Source organism: Lycium ferocissimum, chromosome 2 (assembly GCF_029784015.1).
Source record: "Lycium ferocissimum isolate CSIRO_LF1 chromosome 2, AGI_CSIRO_Lferr_CH_V1, whole genome shotgun sequence".
NCBI lineage: Eukaryota > Viridiplantae > Streptophyta > Magnoliopsida > Solanales > Solanaceae > Lycium > Lycium ferocissimum.
In genome coordinates this window covers 1,585,980-1,608,799 of record NC_081343.1, presented here as the reverse complement: position 1 = coordinate 1,608,799, position 22,820 = coordinate 1,585,980, and positions in this window count along the sequence as shown.

Here is a 22,820-nt window from a genome sequence, read left to right as displayed (position 1 = left end):
ACGTTCTTACACAACTTGCTCACAATGTTGCTATGCCAAGTCAGCCCAGATTACTATACTCAAGATCGCTAAGGGTATAGTAGATGAATAAGACGGGAAATTTGCTAAAGAAAACTTTGTATTAGAGAGAACTTGAATTGTTTTGCTTGATGGTTTTTACAAATGAATGTCTTCTATTTATACTACTCACCCAGGGACTATAGTGTAAATATTAATTGTTGTAGAAGTCCTTAATATTTACAAATAAGGGCTTCTTCTAGAATACTCTACATGGCTAGAAAGTTCCAAGGACTTTCCTAGCAATTCCATAAGGTTCTAAGGTCTTCTATGAGAATTCTCCATATTTCTCTAGAATATTCTCACATAAGCTAGCCTCTTTTCCATGTAAGCATCCACACAAGCTTCTTACATGGCAAAAATAGTTCCACATGGTGCCTAGGTGGCATGATGACATGGCGGGTCATCACACTCTCCCACACCTGATGTTGCGAAGATCGCAGCGCACTACTGCTGCGTAAACTCTCGACTCTTGTTTTTAAACTGCCACAAGTCTTTGTATCGCTCACATGTGGCCTCTTTCGGTGATTGCCCCTTCCAATGGACGAGGAAAATGTGGTGGTTTCTTGCCCTTGTTTCCGCCTGGCCTGGTAGTCAATGATAGATTCAATCTCCCTATCGTGTGAGGCGGTTCATACTCCAACTCAATCTTGTGATCCACCTTACGCCTAAGAGGCCAGTGCTTAGGTAGCTCGTCGGGCATAACATCTTTGTTCTCTTCGAGCAAATTATCTATCCAAGGCGACAGTGTCTCATGGGTACTATTATTTTCCTCCAAACTTGAATTGGTTGCCAAGAAAGTCGGCTCCTCTTTCTTGAGCTCCTTCATAAGATGCATAGCAGAAAGTTGTGCTTGACCTTGTCCATGCGGCATAGTCACTATAGGCACCATGCAAGCTCTTTCTCGCTCCAAGACCAAGAGACATTGGAGGTGGGGGTCGATCATCGCGTTGCAATGTCTAAAGAAATCTTGCCCCAGAATAATGTCAAAGATATCCATAGTAGTGGTGGTAAAGTTTTTCGTACCTTTCCAATTTCCCAATTTGACACCAACACCATTGGCTACACCACGAGCATTTTCTGGCTTAGCATTCACGATCTTGACGAGGGCGTTAATTGGAGTGAGCTTCAACTCTAGTCTCTTCGCTGCAACCTCGGTTATAAAATTGTGAGTCGCTCCAGTGTCTACCAATGCACAAGCGGGCTTGTTGTTGATGGTAAGGTCCACATACTGGTTTCTATCCTCGTTGGTTTGGCTATCTTGCTTCGTGACAGCTCCACATAGTCTGATCGTCCCCAACTGTGCGATTCCCGAACTATGTGCTTGCGTCTACTCGTTCCTTTCACGCACCATAGCGCTGAGGCTCTTTAGGTATGGGTAATTTCTGAAGCTGTGCGGCCCTCCGCATAGTTAGCATCCCTTCTTCTCGATCTATACCTTCTTTTCGGGTACTTGATAAATTGATTTTTTTTTTAACTCTGTCCAGTTATGAATCTCATTACACTGTTCATCTCTTTCTCTTAATCTTAGTTCTTAACATCCCTCTTCTTTAACCACCCGGTTACCACTGGCCAAAGTGATAAGTGGGTTTTATATATATATATATATATATATATATATATATATATATATATATATATATATATATATATATATATATATGAAAAGGAACATTTGACGGGGTGAGGATGTGACCTAGATTAAAGGCACATTTAACAGAGGGTGAGGATGCACATTGCAAATCAAGAATTTTTGTTGGTTGATGGTCCAAGCCACTCACACGTAGGTGCTACTCCTTTTCCTTGGCTAATCCCTTGACGTGGGCCCCTACAAATTTTTATTAATCTTTTTTAATCCCTTACTCCTTTCTATTTATATTATTATACTCACTCTATTCATTTTTATGTGTTCATTATTTTAAAAATAGATTTTCACTTTTACTTATCCATTTTATCATATCAAGAGAAAAATAATTTATTTTTTCTATTTTGTTATTAGCATTAATTACTTATTCCAAATAATTTTCCAAATCCAATATAATTATACACTAATTAATATAGGTATCATGATAAATTATGCATTCCATTTATTTTTCTTAAGGAGTGTGCAAAGGGGTATTTTTAGCTTTTATATTTAGTTCAATACAAATAGTTTTTACAATTAAGTAAATATTAATAGCTTTATTTTCTTCTTTCAAATTTACCCTTATTTAGATAAGTGAATTTTTATATAAATAATAGATTATATTAAATTAGTACTATTTAATTAAGAATAATTTAGTGAAAATGCTTCCTACTCTCCAAGGGTAAGTAATATTTTAAATGGTGTGTCCGAGCTAAAAAACCATATAATATAAACCTGAGGGAGTATTAGATTACTCTTTACATTTTTTGTCATCATACATTTTGGTAAAATTTAAGTTACTATGGACACATTTTCGTTTCTAACCGGAGCATTAATAAGATTTTACTAATTACTTTCTTTTCATTCCAATTTACGCGACACTTTTCATTTTTCGAGACTTAATTTGATTTGTCATGCCCCGATGAGAGGTTTGACGGGCTCCGACCCGTAGGTCGGGAACCACCTGACTTAACAGATACTTTGAACATTTTATACCGTAACTCAAGGAATTCCTGCACCAAAAACGGCCCAACATAGAAATATCCGATAATCCCACACATATAAACATATGCAAACCGACAAGGTCGCTACAACATCCCGAGTGTCATAAAGTCAGCAAGGCTAACAGGAAAGTATCACAGACCCAAACAATGCCAACATGACCATACACAATACTTACATACCCCACTATGTCTATGAGCCTCTAAGAGTGTACATGTGAACATTTATTACACTACCAGAAAAGTACCAAAGATAGCAAGTGCGGAGTAGTGGCACTGCGACACCGCCGAAGGCTGGAGTCCCTTGCGGGTGCTCTCCTCCAATAACTCGTCGAGCCCGGCATGAAATGCGGCGTCCGTGCAATGGGACGTCGGTACGGAGTAAAAGTACGAGTATGTAAGCTAGAATCAATAACATAAGAGAGACGGAGATATAAAGAGAATAGAGGTAACACCGCCATCCGAGAACGTACAACATACAATGCATGGTTTAAAAATCATATGCAAGTATATACATATATATATATATATATATATATATATATATATATATATATATATATATATATATATATATATATATATATACATATATATATAAATAGTATCATCATTATAACATACCCGGCCCTTTCAGGACTCGGTGTGTAACGTACCCGGCCCTTTTGGGACTCGATGTGTAACGTACCCGGCCCTTTCGAGACTCGGTGGGTAATACCAACTGATCAGTGGTTCCACAATAGGTGTCATACCCGGCCGACTATAGCGCGGCTCGGTGTAGTAAAATAGTGCATACATACATACATATATAATATATGTATGTATGTAATGCACAATGACCCAATGAAGTAACAACGGCCTCTTGGAGTGACATAAGGTGGGTAACCTCCGAACAATTTATGGAATTTGTGTCACATCAAAGAAATAACTTAATGATGATAGACATGCTAACATTTCCAGAATCAATCAAATAATTAAGACATTAAGATTGGAAATACAAAGCATAGGAGTGGAGTAAATTTGTTATGGAATGCTCATGTTCATATTCTAGTCGGATTCGTGCCAAAGAAAGAGAGAAACGAACACCTTACATACCTTATCTGTCAAGCCACCACTTAAAGGATCCCTTGCTCCGATGCTCGCCCTTCACCCGAACCTATATAGCGAGAAATACATCTTTAATCATGCTTGCATCATATTTCCCATTAACTTATATGTACTAGTTATCGAAAACTAGTTTGGGTTATGAAAATTTGAGCAGCATCTCCCCTATATTATCTACTTCCTCCAAATACCAAAACAACTCCCAACAATACCAACAACATCAACAACAATATCATCAAGATCCTACATGACAAATATGTACAATTCCATCCAAATCTTTCTTCAAACCTCAATCCATAAGCCCGCAACATCAACACAATAAACTATAACTTTTATTCTCGTAAATATTCCTAAATCAATGTTAATAAAGAGAGATTCATACCTTAACTTTACTAGAATAGGAAGATCTTCAATATTTACTTTGAAACCAAGCCAACTCCAACGCAAAATAAAACTATAATCACGGCTATACGTTACCCGGACCTCGATTAGTATTCCGTCACTTGAAATTATTCAAAATCCTCACTTTTGTGTTGTATATAAGCTCTCATATGTTGCTGAGCTTTCTAGAATATTTTAGGAGATTATGATGGAGAAAATGAGGGTTTTATCCCTTATATAGTGGATTAGAGTCGATTGGCACCGACTCCAAATTCCTTCTGCGCGTTCGCGCTGCCCTTGGGCTTGTTCATGCAGAGTTGGCCAGTGCTACTCTGCGCGTTTGCGCCACCTGTTGGCGCGTTCGCGCAGGGTTAAGCCCTGTACTGACAGTCCGTCTTAAAATGCTCATAATTCTCTATTCCGATGTCGGATCAACACGCGGTTTGTTGCGTTGAAAACTAGACTTCCCGAACTTCAATTTAGGCTTTTGTTTCATTCCAAAACTCCTCATATACTAAAAGATATCCTTTCCTCAAGTAGGGCCAAAATTACCCCTCAAACTTTCTCTAAAATCCAACAAACTTAATTACCTTGATTCGCTTGCCCTCCAATCCTTCCGCATCTTATTATATGAACTTAAACCCTCACAATCATAAGATAAGTGCATATAATCTCATATACCTCCTGAAAGGTAGCTCGAATCTCAACATACAAAACTACGGGGTGTAACATGATTAAACCTTGAAGTTAAATTAATTTAGATAAACATAATATTTTTAATTAAAATTAAGATATTTAAAAACTATACAATAAGTACAATAAATTACAATTTTAACTGAGGATTAATATTTTTAAGTATAAACTATATGAGAAGAACCAAATTGATTTATGAGCTTCATTTAATGAATTTATTTTTTTTCTTAATTTTGTCTAAAACTAAGCTTAAATCACCATATTTAACTAACATAAACTCTTACAGTATGAAATATCAGTAGTGAAATTAAAACCTAATAAATACCACGAAATTTGTTTCTATCTATAAGTAAAGAACTTATATACTCACAAATTCATAAAAATGTCATTATTTTTATGTTTTATGATTTTCACCGAGTTATAATTATTTATACTCCTATAATTTAGATCATGTTACGTTACAAAATGTTCAGTCGCTTGTATCTCTGTGGTATTTGATAATTCTCCCGCCAAACTTCTTTCCTCATAAATAATTTTGTGTTTAAAAATTATCTAATTAGAGGATTAAGTAACTTAAATAACTATGAAGACTTATCAACAATACATATTTAACATGTCACTGAATGATATTAATTATGTAGTAAAAAAATATGATACAAATTATACTTCCTAAATTAAGATTATTATTACTTATACATCTCGAGTTTGGAGCACTGACCTCATGTAACTAGTATATTAAGAGAATGGATCTAGATGAGAATAAAAGTATTTCTTTTTGAGTTATCCAAATCATTTTTTCAACACTTCAATGGAGAAAGTTTGTTCATTATATATGCATCAACTGAGTAAATAAAAGTTTACCACACAAGATCCGCCCCTCAGGTAACGTATATCACATTCATAATTAAAGTTTAGACATTCAGATGCATAATGATGGCACTTCTCTTTTTCACTTTTGGGCCAAACTTTATGACTGCTTATTGTGATGACCCGCCGCATCATCATGCCACCTAGGTGTCACGTGGAACTATTTTTGCCATATAGAAAGCTTATGTGGATGCTTACTTGGAAAAGAGGCTAGCTTATGTGAGAATGTTCTAGAGAAATATGGAGATTTTTCATGGAAGACTTTAAAACCTTATGGAATTGCTAGGAAAGTCCTTGAAACTTTCTAGCCATGTAGAGCGTTCTAGAAGAAGCTCTGATTTGTAAATATTAAGGGACTTGTACAACAATTAATATTTACACTATAGTCCCTAGGTGAGTAGTATAAATAGAAGGCATTCATTTGTAAAAACCATCAAGCAAAACAATTCAACTTATCTCTAATACAAAGTTTTCTATAGCAAATTTCTCTTGTCTTATTCATCTACTATTCCCTTAGTGATCTTGAGTGTAGTAATCTAGGTTGACTTGGCATAGCAAGATCGTGAGCAAGTAGTGCAAGAACATGAATGAGTTGTCAAGTGCCGCATGTGCGCTTAGTTGAAGATTAAGGACGTGACAACGTGGTATCAGAGCGAAGGTTACAACTAAGGGAATGACAAACGATGAAGAAATCAACACTATTAAAACCCAAGACAACGTCATCCAGGATGCCGCTGGCAAGAAGGGCTATAACAAATAGAGGAATGCCGCCAACAAGAGCCAGGAGGTACCGCCAGAGGTTGTGCTAAATAAAGGGCTTACATCCCAAGAACAATCTACCACTGAGGAGAGCGAGGATGACGTGGAGGTCCTGTCCGAGGACGTCTCGCTCGGTAAAGAGTGGGTTATGAAGGTTAATGTGGGGATGAACGTCATTGACATATTTGGCTAACATTTGGGCAAGGTGGAGGGCCCTCTTAGCATTCTTGAGTACTCTTGAAGAGATTGAAAGTATCCGAAATGACTTGGATGGGCGTACGCAGGCCGAGATTGAGGTAAAACAAACCATCACTACCTTAGAGTGCAGACTCATGGAGGCGTTGAGTACTATCGATGCAATGAAGGCAAAGATAGTGGCACTCGAGGAGCATGTCGAAGCTGGTGTGATCGAGGCAACTAGTAATGTTTTTGTAATGAGGAAGGCTAAGATCAAGGCTCCCAAGCCACCGGTGTTCAAAGGAGTTCATGATGCACAAGAAGTGGAGAACTTTCTTTGGCACTTATTAGAACTATTTCAAGCATAGCAAAGTGAGAGACGATGAGGCCAAGATCAACACCGCTTTGTTATACCTATCAGAGGCTGTCGTGCTCTGGTGGAGAAGAAAGGTAGTCGATGCTGAGAGAGGTCTATGCACAATTAGCACATGGGATCAGTTCAAGAACGAGTTCAAGCGACAGTTCTTCCCAAGTAATGTCTTGTACAAGGCAAGACGCAAACTTAGGGAGTTGAAGCAAATAGGGAGCATACGAGACTATGTCAAGGAGTTCACCACACTTACACTTCAAATTTCTAACCTCACCAATGATGACTTATTGTTTCACTTTATAGATAGGTTGAAAAATTGGGCTAAGCAGGAGTTGCAACGCCGTCAAGTCACAGACATAGACCAAGCCATAGTGGAGGCCGAGTCTTTGACAGACATCAGATATGACAAACACGGTAAAGGCTAACGTAATGAGTCAAAGGGTAGCGATGCCAAAGTTGGGGGAGACAGTGGCGAGAGCAAGGAGTCGCAACAACAATACTGCAAGACTCAAAATGCCAATAATTTCATTGGCAAAAAGAAACGTGGTCATCAGGGTTATGCTGAAAAGAAGGCACAGATCGAGAGGAAGGGATGCTACCTATGCGGAGGGCCATACAGCTTCAGAAATTGCCCATACCTAAAGAGCCTCAGCGCTATGGTGCATGAAAGGAACGAGTAGATGCAAGCACATAGTTCGGGAATCACGCGATTGGGGACGATCGGATATGTGGAGGCTGTCAAAGAGTAGCCAAACCATTGAGGATAGAAACCAGTATGTGGACCTTACCATCAACAACAAACCCGCCGTGCATTGGTGACACCGGAGCGACTTATAATTTTATGACCGAGGCTGCAACGAAGAGACTAGAGTTAAGCTCACTCCAGTAACGCTACTCATCGGACCGGTGAATCTAAGCCAAAAAATGCTTGTGGTGTAGCCAATGGTGTTGGTGTCAAATTGGGAAATTGGAAAGGTACGACAAACTTTACCACCACTACTATGGATATCTTTGACACTGTTCTGGGGCAATAGTTCTTTGGATATTGCCACGCGATGATCGACCCCTACCTCCAACGTCTCTTGGTCTTGGAGCAAGAAAGAGCTTGCATGGTGCGTATAGTGACTATGCCGCATGGACAAGGTCAAGCACAACTTTCTGCTATGCATCTTATCAAGGAGCTCAAGAAAAAGGAGCCGACTTTCTTGGAAACCAATGCAAGTTTGGAGGAAAATAATGGTACCCAAGAGATACTGTCGCCTTGGATAGATAATTTGCTCGAAGAGAACAAAGATGTTATGCCCGACGAGCTACCTAAGCACTAGCCTCTTAGGCGTAAGGTGGATCACAAGATTGAGTTGGAGTATGAACTGCCTCACACGATAGGGAGATTGAATCTATCATTGACTACCAGGCCAGGCGAAAACAAGGGCAAGAAACCACCGCCATTTTCCCCGTCCATTGGAAGGGGCAATCACCGGAAGAGGCCACATGTGAGCGATACGAAGACTTGTGGCAGTTTAAAGACAAGAGTCGAGAGTTTAAGCAGCAGCAGTACCCAACGGTCGTTGCAACATCAGGTGGGGGAGAGTATGATGACCCGCTATGTCATCATGCCACCTAGGCACCATGTGGAACTATTTTTGCCATGTAGGAAGCTTGTGTGGATGCTTACATGGAAAAGAGGCTAGATTATGTGAGAATATTCTAGAGAAATATGGAGAATTCTCATAGAAGACCTTAGAACCTTATGAAGTAGAAACTTGTATTTAGTTGCTAAAAAGGAGGAGATTTGAAAAAACGTTTTATTTAATGCCTACATTTTCCTAGAAATAAAGTCTGCTATAAATAAGGTAGTAAAAATGTGTTTATTTAATTTTAAAATCTTTAAAAGTTTGGATAATTATACAGGAGAGAAATGTGCAAACATTTCGGAGCACTCGCAACCAAACAATTGATAGATTTGCAAACGTGGGGTTTTATTATTTACTAGTCAATTTGTGCACCCTTCGCCCGATCGTGTCTAAACTTTTTCCAGTGAGGAGAAAATAACACAGAAAGAAAACTAAAACAAATTGCACAAAAATGTCATCAACCACCCCTTTAAAAAATTATGGTGTTGATTCTGTTTACCCGGAAAACGGTTCAGTTGAATTTGTGTTCGTGGTCAAGAACACGTGGGTCAAAATGACCAACAAAGCAAAAAAATATGCAATTAGAATTGATACAAACGAAATATAAGCAAAGTAAAGTTAAGAATAGCCTAAGCCTTAGTGAAGCCTTATGTTTATGAGTCCGGCCAAGCTTATGATCAGAACCTAGATAATCTCCAAATAAAGTAAAAAAGAGTTTAAAATGGAGCAATTGTATAATGTATGTTATGTATTCCTCTTGAATTTTGTGTCCTTTACAATGGAATGACAAGCCCTATTTATACATATATGGGATACACATTCCATGAATCGTGTCTCTACTAATAATGTGTATTAATACCATAATAATGATAGACAATAAAGAGGACAATAAAGCTTATTAATGCCCTGTGAAAGACGTAAAGCCTGATATGTAACGGCTGACCGTTGGTCTCTCTTCCAGAGCTACTCCAATGGTCTTCTGGACCCGGTTATCTCTCCAGTATCACCAAGCTTCTTCCGGGAATGCTTCGTGCTAACTCATACTTGAATCACGTCTTTTGCCACGTGTCATCATGGTCTTCGGTCCCCGGCATCATCATACGAATTTAGCCCATTACAGATTAGTGTTACTGACTATACTCTGCACTAACATCGCCAATAATATTTGATCGTAAAATAATTCACTTTCATTTTTCTTTTATATGTACAACAAATCTGTCTACGTTTCAAAATCATAAACGATATAAGTAAATTCATACTTTGTTACATACAAATTGGTCAGATCATCATATAAAGTTAAAAGTATTAAACCTCAACAAATTCTAGCCGTGTCTCTTTATAAAATCATTTCGGTTGTATAGTCTATTTTATGAACTAATGAAATGAAACTCGTTGTTATTAAAGAAAAAATAGATTTTAAGTAAATTTCATATACATGAAAAAAATTATGCATAACTTTACTTCTTGTAATTATCATATAAAAAAAATCATAGTCAACAATTAAAACTGATGGGAGGAAGATCCGGACGCAAGTTAATGAATGATACTTATATTCCCGTTTGAAGCTTTCGCTCTATATGATGATGGATACCACTTTTGATTTCTTCTCCTTTCGTGATTTCATTGCTACGTTGGGTGCCATTGTAAAGTTATAAAATGACTTTATTTTAAAGACCTTTCAATAGAACTTCTAACGGCCAAGTAATGATGATTTAAAAAAAAAAAAAAAACAAATTGAGGGGCACAATGGTTAGTTTTAATTAGTGGTGACTTTCAGACTTCCAAATATTTAAGTTGCATTGAATGAAAACAATAGGGAAATATGGCAATTGAGAGATCCAACGATTGATGAGTAGTCTAACAGTTGCTCTTAGATAATCATAGATGTATCTTTATTGATCGGTAGTTGTAACTGTTCACTTTATTTTTGAAGGACAATAATAATTATGTTTAACAAAAAATAAGAATGAGGAGAAAAAAATGAAAAAAAGATAAATTTGTTTCCAAGCCTAAGAAAGGTACCACCAGTATTAAGATTCCTTGAACAGGACCTCACGATTCTGCAAGTTGTACTAAATTTTTATGTAAACGCAACTTTAATAAAAAACAATACTCTTAATTATATGAATAGCATAAATAGAATGAAAAATACTTGTGAGGAAAGGTTTAATACCAAATTACATTAAGCTACTCCAACTTTGTATCCAAAATATTGGCAGAAACAAAAAGAGACAAAGGAACAACAATTCAATTTAGATAGGAAGTTCTCAAGCTACAAAAATAAAGCGCACAATTTCATAAATATAACCAATGTAAAGAAAATGAGAAATACTTGTGAGAAAATACTAATACCAAATTACTTTAAGCTATTCCAACTCCGTATCCAAATTATTAGCAGAAAAAAAAAAAAAACAATTCAATTTAGATAGGAAGTTCTCATGTTTAAATCATAGCGGGAGGAAATAAACATTATGCAATTTTTTTCATCTATTTAAACTTTGGTGGATAGAGTTATCACGTAGCTATAGCGACGAGGGATAGCATGTACCACATAAAATTAGTCCAGGCGACACCATGTTTATCAAACAAAAGGAAGGAAAAATATACGGATGAAAACACACAAAATATTACCCTTCAAAGAATTGGTTTTTAGGTGTTGTGCAAGTTGTTTGGGATGATTCATTTTACTCTCCCTTTTGAATTCCTGCATTCCACCATCCGCATATTAACATATAATGCACAGAAATTGTTGTCATCTTGTCTCATGCTTTGGCAAAGGAAAATTGTAGTGACTCCCCCACGGCTTTTCTTATCACATAGGAAAGATGCAATTTACTGAGGAAACAAAAAGAAAGGTTCAGTTATAAAACGTGAAACAATGGACAGTTATAGACTTGAACCGCCAATGAATAGCTGTGATTAAATACATTAAACAAGTTATGAATGTGATTTTTTAAAATAAGATAAATGGAAAAAATGAAAGGAAAATATATAAAAAAAAAAGGAGAAAAAAGATAAATAGTTTTCTTGGTCATAGAGAGGTGCCACATCACCTTGTTTATGTCTAGTTTTATATTTATACTAGTTAATTGACCCGCGCTTCGCACGGTTAGACATTTTATTTTGTAACTTATTAGATGTAAAAAAAGATGAGAAAAAATTTATAATACAAAAAATAAAAGTATTTAAGCTTAGACAAACATTAATAAGATGAAAAATTTAAAAGTAGAAGGAGAAGATACATATGCAATAAAATAAAACAAATAACAAATTCAAAGGAATTTTTTTTTTATTGGGAAGGGAAGCTAAACCTATTTCATAGAGAGAAAAGTTATGCAATATAAGTCTTGTCGCTCTTCCTTCCTGTTTAAATGCTATTCAGAAATAGTGTTATCACTTTTGTAATAAGATTATGTAAACAATGCAGTTAATATAATGATTTTATTAACGCATGAATGAATCATTAGTAAAATGAACTCACCATTTATACATTTTTCATATTAAGAGTCTATATTTAAACTCAAGTTTCTATTTTATTTTCACTTTGTAAAAGAGTAATATAAGAGGTAAAACCAAAATACTCTTGATGCATTTAGTTAATCTTCTAAGGTCAAAGAGGGCTTCTTGTTCTTCATTAATCATCAATTTTTTGGTCATGGCTGCGCACAATCTGACCCATCCTTGTCCCTTGCACTTTCTTGTTTGGCGGGCTAGCTAGTATACATGTTGATCTCTAAACAAAAATTGTTCTTTTAGCTAATTATAGGCCCGGTAATAGCAAAGGTAAAATTGTTATATTGTAAATTTTTTGACGTGTAGAAATAAATAAATATAAATTATTTCAAAGAAATCAAAATAAGAAAGGTAGGCGTAATATTATCTATAAGATGAAATGTTAGTGTTATGAAGTAAATCATGGAAGAGGTTGTTGAAATTATCCCTAATTAATATATAGAATATTAAAAAAAGGCACCATAGTATTTCCCCAAGTATCTAGAAAAATAAATTTGTTTAGTAACAACAAAAAATTAATCTTGAAAGATGGCATACACTGTACAGTTGGTTAAGGGTACAATATCACAAAAAGGCATTTCAACAAAATAGTGATACCAAAACGATACTTAAATAACAAAATAGTTATACCAATTTAAGAATTTCAGAAATTTAATATATGAAATGATATTTTTCAAATACTCTAATCTTAAAATAACAAACAATAAGTTCTGTAAAAATTACAATATCTTTAAGTATTTTCCCAGGAATTAATGCAAGCATACAAGTTTATAATATTACATAATTGTACTTTGCCAAACTTAAATTTTCGTTAACTATAAAAAGTCAAATCAAACCATAACTTTAACCAGAATAGGAAAAAAACAGTTTTTTTTTTTTTTTGCTCAATAATCAACTTACGAACAAATATTAAACAAAAGTTTGTTGATATATCCAAACATTCAACATATAACAAATCAACAAAAACGCACAAATCTCAGTACATATATTAATGAAGGGGTTTTATAAAAAGTTGCTCGGTATTTTGGTAAATGATGGATGAAATAAGGAATTTAAATAAACTTGACAATGACAGGCAAAATCGTAGTGAATAAAGTAGCGCCGATGAAACATCTTTCTCCAAAATCAAAATAAACTTTAAAATATTTCTAAAAATATAATCAAATATTCATCATCTTTTGATACTAAAGGGTCAAATAATTTTCGAATTGTCGAGGTACCTTTTATTTTGTTGGGGAGAGGTTGTTTTCTAATTGAAAATTGAACTTAATAGAAAAAGTGAATTGATGTGGAGCTCTAATGGAAATTTTCAATGAAAACTGATTTGAACCACAGCTCTTTGTTGTCGTAACCATACGGTTGCTGAAGAGATGCAACAGTTCGGCTTCTTTCTTTTTTTTCTTTTTTTGAAGGAAATAATTGATAATTAATAGAAAATTGTGGGGAAAAGGCAAAAAAATAGGAAAAAGGATAACTATCAATTCTGAAACGTGAGAGCGTCACGTCACCGGGTTTATGTCTTGCAATTATATATAAAAACATATATATATATATATATACCTTCCTTTAAACAATTGATTTTAGTAATATATTTATGTTACTCAATGTAGGTAAAATTACATCTTAACAGATAGCTAGCATCTACCAATACATCAATAAGAAAGTTCAAAGATATTTCCAAAAAAATGTGGGGAAAAAAGAACAGAAACAGAAACAGCAACTTATAGACACAAAGTTAGTACCTTTGTTGGAATATGCCGTGTTATATGATTGAACCTCGGAATCGCAGATGTTGAATCACCATTATCGGGGGCTATTATAATTTGCAGAGCTATTTGTTCATTCATTAATAAACGATTTTTTTTTTTTTTACAGAGGCAACTGTTACTGAGGGGGTGTAACTATTTAAGGGTTAAGAGGAAAATAAATTAGCATATTAATTAATGTGGTTTGAAAAGGTGGCTAGATGACCGAACAGTCATTTGAGATTTGTAAAAATTGGAAATTGTGGGAACTAATGCTAAAAAATCTAGAAAATTAGATAAATAGTAATCCTGGCTTAGGAGCGTACCACATCATCGGGCTTATGTCAACTTATAGACACAAAGTTAGTACCTTTGTTGGAATATGCCGTGTTATATGATTGAACCTCGGAATTGCAGATGTCGAATCACCATTATCGCGGGCTATTATAATTTGCAGAGCTATTCATTCATTCATTAATAAACTATTTTTTTTTTTATTTTTTTTTTACAGAGGCAACTGTTACTGAGGGGGTGTAACTATTTAAGGGTTAAGAGGAAAATAAATTATCATATTAATTAATGTGGTTTGAAAAGGTGGCTAGATGACCGAACAGTCATTTGAGATTTGTAAAAATTGGAAATTGTGGGAACTAATGCTAAAAAATCTAGAAAATTAGATAAATAGTAATTAAGCTTTAGGGTCGCTGCATCATCTTGTCAGCTTATTCAAACCTTTATATATTTATATAGATAGATAGATATAGTTTATATATAGACTAGTAAATTTATCTGCACTTCGCGCGGTTATAAGATATAATAGTAAATTTACGAAGTGACTTTCTTGCAAAAATCTTTAGATAGAAAAGATTTTGCAAATAGAAAATGATAAACTAATCAAATCTTCTATATATGTCTATAAAAGTTTATATATGCATATTTGCTTTTTATTTTCTAAAGTATTTTCTGCTCTATACCATATTTTGAAGAAAAAAAAAAACATAAAAGAGATGATATGTGATATACAAAGAAAAAAAAATACTAAACTAATATGTCTGGCCATTCCTCTTTGTTCGCATTGTTTTTTCAGTTTTTTCCATTTCATTTTCCTTTCCATTTTTTTCTCTTTGATAATTTTTATACAAAGAAAAAAAAATCCATTTCCTTGTTCATTTTTTATTTTCTTTAGTTACTTTTTTATTTGTCATTATTTAGTTACTTGAAAGTAAAAGTTTAAGTTACACAAAGACATTCTTATTTTGAGAATCAAATGATTTTGTAAATGTAATGTTTGTATGAGCAGATTAAGCACAAACAATTAAAAAAAACGGTTAGCATGAAATTTTAGTGCACTTACAACTTTCAAAATTATTTATTACGAAATTGAATCATAAATACTGAATCACTTCATTGCAAAGAAAGAACAAACTGATAAGAGAAAAGACTTTGTCCGAGCCTCAATACATACTATTCGTTTACTGATGGTCGGTTAGAGAACTTCTTTAGATATTTTCTTGGTATCCTCCGGCACGATTATGATCTCAGTTTTTTCACTTTTTCATAATTTTTTCCTCTACTTTCATTTTTCGCTAGATCTGATTCGGAATCTCTATTTTAACTTTCTTGCAAATTTTGTTCTTCCTTGAGTAGTTTTTTCTTCAGTTGTAAAGACCTCAATAGAATCAAATTAATGGCTCTTCCTCACCTCATTTGTCCGAACTCCAATCCACAGTTGTCCAATGCCTTTGTAACCCTCCACCATATGCACTCTTGCTTTAATTTTCATGTACCTTCATTTCATCGAACCTTGCAAAACTTTCTTTTTACTCCATTATCAATCATTTTTCTGGGGGAAAAAATTCCAAATCATATTTTATTAATTGGTTGATGATAATATCGATGTGAGAGTGCACAAAATAAGCTTGATTCTTCCAAATAGTATAGTAACTGAAAACCCACGTTATTAAATTATTATGATATAACATAACTATCACATTAATTCATTGTTGAAAACCCACGTTATTAAATTATTATGAAATAACATAAATACGACATTCATTGTATAATTACAATCTGAAGATAGAGATCAGGAGCTTGAGGGTCATACTCATTGAATGTCACTTTGTTTTTCCTTGTACAAGGCATTGCAGGTCCTCTGCAAATATCATTTGAGTAACGGTTGTAGCTTTTACAATTTACCATTCGACTATAACCGATTGTTTGCCATTAATAATGAATTTTGAGTTTTAACCTTTTTTTAATTAATGAATAGAATCAGAGAAAATGTCCAAAAAAAAAAAAAAAATGAGAAAAAAGATAAATAGGAATAGTGGTCATAGAGAGAACATAAGCATCACTTTGTTTATGCCCAGCTTTATGTTATATATAGATTTTGCTAAGTACGTAAATTGCTCCTTCAAGTTTTTACTAAACAGGTGCATTTTTTTTATTTTGTATTTTTAAATTCTGATTTTTTTTTTTTGTGATGACACTTGTCATTTTATCATTCTTTTGCCTCTCCTATTCTATACAGATATATTAGAAGAATATATAATGTGAAGAATGAGCTCTTCCGAACCAACGAGGGACATTCTCTTTTGAGATACCGTTAATTTTTTCAACAATCCCCATATATTTGAAAAGGAGGTAATAATAATAATGATGATAATAATAATAATAATAATAATAATAATAATAATAATAATAATAATAATAATAATAATACTAATAATAATAATAAAGAAAGAAACTATATTTTGCTGGATTATGAGTATAATGCATGAAATTTGGTGTCACTTGGATTAAGAACGAGATATAAATAAAATAAAATCTAACTTACTGGGTAATTGGTGAAATTGATACTCCGTCCGTCTCAAAACATTTTTCATTTACATGCCCATTAAGAAAGCATTTATAAGTGTAGCTAATTTACTATTTTACCCTCTTAACATATTTCATCATGTTCTCTCTCCTCAATAAATATTTACTCCATTAATGATGAAACCTCTTAAATATTTGTAGTTGAACTCATAAAATCAGCCTATTAATGTAATTAATACAAGGATAAAATGGGAAAAAGCTACTTAATTTTATCTTGGGTAAATAAAATGACAAATATTTTTAATAAGGACGACAAATATTTTGAGACGGAGGGAGTAACTCTTATGAACCAAAGATTCTAATTTTAATTTTAAGGTGAGAGTCTTAATTTATCACATCATAAAGTTGGTGAGACAAAGTGAGTTGTATTATTAGCGCAAGAAATCCTTAATTATACGACATTAAAGTCAAAATAAAAAATAAAAAATCAAAGATAACCCAATTCAGTAAAACTGAAAATGAGGAATGTCTTAAAAGTTGGAAGAAAGACGAGAAACATACGAGTGTTGCCCTTAACAAGACGTAAAGAATGATTATTGGTAACTGATGATTTTACATCTCAGTATTTTTGTTATTTGAGAGAGGTAATAAGTGGTGCAGGGTAGAATCCTCTAAAACCATCTTACCTATAACTTATTTTAGTCAAACAAGAAAAATAAGTTCATGTATCTCATGATTCTTATTTAATACATACAATTTGTCATGCTCACCTAATTTTTTTTCATTTTCCAACCTTTATATAGTCGTTAAACAACCAATAATCTATCTCGAGATGTTTACAATTGGTAGATACGAATATCTTGTTTAACTCTAAGAAATATGTCTTCTCGTCTTTTTCCTCCAGAAACCTAATACATACAAATGAAAAACTTAGTTAAAAGAAATCAAATGATTAAGGGGAGGTATTTTAAAGAAATACTTCGTGGGTATGTTTTGATTAGCAGAAATTTTGCTAGAAAATCATCTTTCACAAAGTTTGTGTGTTTGATAAATGAGAAGTTAATTTCACAATCATTTTCTAGTGAGTCAATACTTTTACTTGCAGAAATAACATAAGAAAGACAGAAAATCTGAACTGGCGACGAAATATAGTGTTATATTGTCTATTGATTTTTGTAAACTTCGGCAAATGACGGTAATAATTATTTCAATTTGACGGCTGACTTTGGATCGAGGAAAATGTGGTGTTGTTCTCTAAAGCCAAAGGCTAAGGGGGTATGTAAAGTAGGATTTACTAAATAGATTAGTCAGTATATAAATATATTATTATAGCTGGAGAATTCATGATATTAAGGACACAGTAAATTTCAACGATATCCTTCAAATAGACAAAATTAGCCTATATAAATATGATTTATTCAACTCGTTTAAATTTGGACGGGTTGATAATCCGTTTATTTATTAGTTCAGTCCATTTTGATCAAGAAATTACACTTAGTGATCTTGAACTTTTGACTCCTACTGCAAACCTTCATGGTCAAAAGTGTTGCTTATGGGCAAAACTTATTAAACTTGAAGTTTAGCATTAGACAAACAGTGTTAAAAGTTCAAGATTACCTACCTCCAAGACCATTTATGTAAATTACCTCATTTTGATCTGCCTAATTTAACCTATCTAAATATTGGGCTGATTATTAGCCCAAATTAACCCATGAAAAGACTTGTCAAAATATTAATAGTTATCTTTTTTTGATATGTAATATATAGTCATAATAAAGAAAAAAATTATAACATATTATATTAAAAAACTAAACTCGGTAAGAGTTAGGTGGGTTTGGTCATGACCCATTATTTAGCTCATCTTGATTCAGCACATTCAATTCAAATAATATTTGAATGGGTCAATATTATTTTCATCATTAACTCAATTTTCTTAATCCGCTCAAATTTAGCCAAACCTGTTCGTTTAACACCCTACCTCCGAATGAAGTAATTTTTTCATCAAGCATTTGATCCACTTGTCAACAAAGCTACATGTAAGGATTATAGTATGAATTATGGTACTAAAGTAATTTGTTTGTTTTGCACAGTATGTGGTACGACGGAAGAGAAGTATTTATCGAAAAAGAATTAATAATGATATTAACAAAGTATAGTATCAATTAATAATGGTATTAACAAATTAAAGAGTGTTTGATGAAATTTTCAAGCACCAAGTATAGAGAATAGAATTTGCGTCAAGAAAATATCGCAACTAGTATTTTATTTTAGTATAATGAGTGTTACAATCTATGTGAATCCTCTAATTTTTCTTTTCAAAAATAAATTCACGGGCCTTTGAGCTTGATCTTGAACTTGACAGATTTGATCTTTGATGTGAATTTGATTATTCATCACGAACATTTTGATGACCACCACGAACAATAATTATCCCATGAATAAGTAACTTTGATCTTGAGCACCTTGATATTTGGTTTGCCCTCGTTAAATTTTATCTTGAACGCCTTGATAGTTGATTGTCTCCGTTCTCGATCTTTGAGTATTTGTAACTTGTAGAGGAATGCTTGCAGGTTGCAGCTTCTAAAGGAACGCTTGCAGGTTGCAGCTTCTAAAGGAACTTGTAGCGTTTGATCTACGAGCTCTATATAGATTCTTGTTAGAATTCTGGTGTCGTTTTTGAATTATGAGGACTCATATTTATAGTTATAGGTAGGACGAGTTATAATGAGGACAAACTCTTTTCAACCAATCAGATTAAACTTGACATGGCGATATTTGATTGGTCAAAACATATCAATTGTACACGTGGCACATTTATGTTGGCCTTTGATTTTGGACATGTGGCATGATCTTATTCGCTGTTTCATTTGACTTGGCATGACATGTTATTCGCCACGTGGCACCAATTTTTTTCCTTTTTGCAACCTTTAAATAGTCGTTAAACAGCCAATAATCTATCTCAGAAATATGTTTTGACTCCCCCACCCCGACCCCCCCGCCCCCCTCCCCCCCAGAAACCTAATACATACAACTAAAAGGGAAGTACGATGCACTAAGCTCTAGCTGCGCATGGAGTTAGGGAAAGAGGCGGACCACAAAGGTCTACTGTATGCAGTGTTACTGTACAAAGCTATTTTCATGACCCGAACCTATAACCTCCTGGTCACATAGCAGAAGCTTTATCAGCTACACCAAGCTTCCCCTTCCTAATACATACAACTAAAAACTTAATTAAAAAAGAAATAACTTGATAAAAGGGAGATACTTAAAAGAAATCTCTCCTAGGATATGTTTTCATTTTTGGTGAAGAGAAGAAATTTTGCTAGAAAATCATCTTTCACTAAGTTGTGCGCGTTTGATAAATGAGAAGTTGATTTCACAGGGCATTTTACGGTGATCCTATGTTTTCTTGTAGAAATAATAGAGGAAAAGCAGAAAATCTAAACTGGCGATGAAAATATATTTTCCCATTTCTGAGGGAGGGGGGGGGGGTGGACAAAGCCTTAGATTGTCCCTGAATGTGAGGCAATAATCATTTCAATTTGACAGCTGACTTTGGGTCAAGGGGAAATGGGGTGTCGTTCTCTAAAGCCAAAAGGCTAAGGGAGTAAAGTAGGATACACTAAATAGATTAGTACAATATATAAATGTAAACATATTATTACAGATGGAGAATTCGTGATGTTACGAACATAGCAAATTCCAATGATATCCTCCAAATATGCAGAATTAGCATATAAAAATACAACTTGTTCAACCTGTTAGATTTATGATGTTACGAACATAGTAAATTCCAATGATATCCTCCAAATATGAAGAATTAGCACATAAAAATATAATTTGTTCAACCTGTTTAACTTTGAACAGATTAATGATCCATTTATTATTAGTTTATCCCATTTTGACTAAGAAATTGCCGCAACGATCCTGATGTTGGGAAGAAATAAGAAATAATCAAATTGCACGACAAGGTAACAACAGAAGAAATACCTGTTATACCTTGTGGTTTTATACATTTAGAATCATCATACGTAAGTTATTTTTGTTTAGTCGGAGGTTATATGAGATTGGACATGCCTAAATTATGCTTATAAGTGGTTAAATTCACGTTTGGTAAACTACGAAAGTATTAGAGGATAAGTAAATCGAAGTGGAAAGGTTCGTCAAAAGTTGTTTCTGGAAAATATAGAGTATGGACCGTATAATTGAGATATGGTCCATATTTTGAGATATAGACCCTATTTAAGGATTTTTAAAATTTTCAGGGAAGGCAGTATTGGAGGTGGTATTATACGGCCAACTATACAGACCGTACAATTTTATACTGCCAGGATGATCGCCGTATAATGTTATACCGCCAAGGATGCGGACCATATATATACATATATATATATATATATATATATATATATATATATATATATATATATATATATATATATATATGTTACACCTCGCAAATTTTCGCATTGGTTGTGTCGAGGTAAACTAGCATAAACCGTAGAGGCCATAGAACCCTTATAAGGGTAAGGAATTCTTTTAACAAGTTTTAAGCAGGTATCTAAGGTTCCGGGATCAAGCGAATCGAAGAAATTAAGTTTGTCGAAACTTTGGGAAACTTGGCAGGATTTTGGACAGGATTTTTGGTCCAATTTGAGAGAGGCAAATCTCTCAGCATATGATAAGTTACGGAATGCTTAAGCTATGCAAATTCAAGTTCAGAGAGTCTTCTTTCCAATGCAACTGACAGATTGCAAATCTGAAAAATAAGGCCAAAGATACGGCCCGTATAAAATTATACGATTTGAGATACGGACCATATAATTTATACGGCCGAGAAATACGGCCAGTATAATGTTATGTTGGTGGAATTTTCCAGATTTTAAGTATGACGACCCCTCTTCATTTTTAGTCATTTTAAACATAACCCCAAGTTCAAGAAAGCTCTAGAGACCTCTCCAAACACATTCAAACATTTCTCCAAGCCAAAATCAAAGATCAAAGTGAGGATTAAAGTGCTTAGGGTTTCAAAGTAAGGTTTAAACTTATCTCTTCTTCTTGTAAAAGCTTGGGAGAATATTTTCAAGGTGGAGTAACCTTGGAATTGAAGTATTCTTGAACTTTGAGGTAAGATTTCATCTTAGTTTCATGCTTACGAGTTTATTTAGTAGTTATGCTAAGATTTGAGAGAAAGAAATTATAGAAAAGGGTCATAAGATGTTGTGTTGAAGTTGTTGTTAGGAGTCAATTATGAAAGGAAGTTTTGGGACTAAATAAGGTATAATTTGAGTGTAATCTTTTGGTTATGGTATTTCTGATGTTTTATTGTGGTTTTGGGAATTGTTTTGAAGTGGGTGGAAATAGATGATATAAGGGAAATGTTGTCCGATTTTCATTAGCCTACCAATTATTTTAGTTTGACCTTATAAGAGTTTCAATAACTTAACCTTAGTATGAATCATCTTGAATGTAGATTTAAAAGCTTGGGAGGATAGGCGTTGAGTAGTTAAGGGGATGATAAGGTATGTTAAGGCTGTCCCTTTCTTTCTTATGGCATGATCTTATTGATACAAAACTCACTCAAATGGTATCCATGATGACTTCACTCTTTGAAATGTTAAGAGCTTATGTTCTTATGACATTGTTGATCCTTATCTCATGATTATTGGTTATTGATCTCATCTTATTAAGATCGTTGATCCTTATCTCATGATTATTGGTTATTGATCTCATCTTATTATTAATCTTATTATTGATGTCGATCTCATCTTATGGTTATTGTTCCTTCCAGGTAAGATATAATGATGATGATGATGATAGATATAATGATAATTGGAGGTTACCGACCTTACATCACTCTGATAGAGTCATAACTTTTCTTTGGGCTCTTATGCATGCTTTATATATATATGTATGTATTTTCTCATACCGCGCCGCGTTATAGTCGGTCGGGCAGGCACGTAGATGTGCATGCCACTGCAGTAGAAAGGTTATGATGTTACCCCGGATGCGGGATGATGATGATATTATAATAACACTGAGCCTATATGGCCGGGTACGGTATTATATATGTATGTA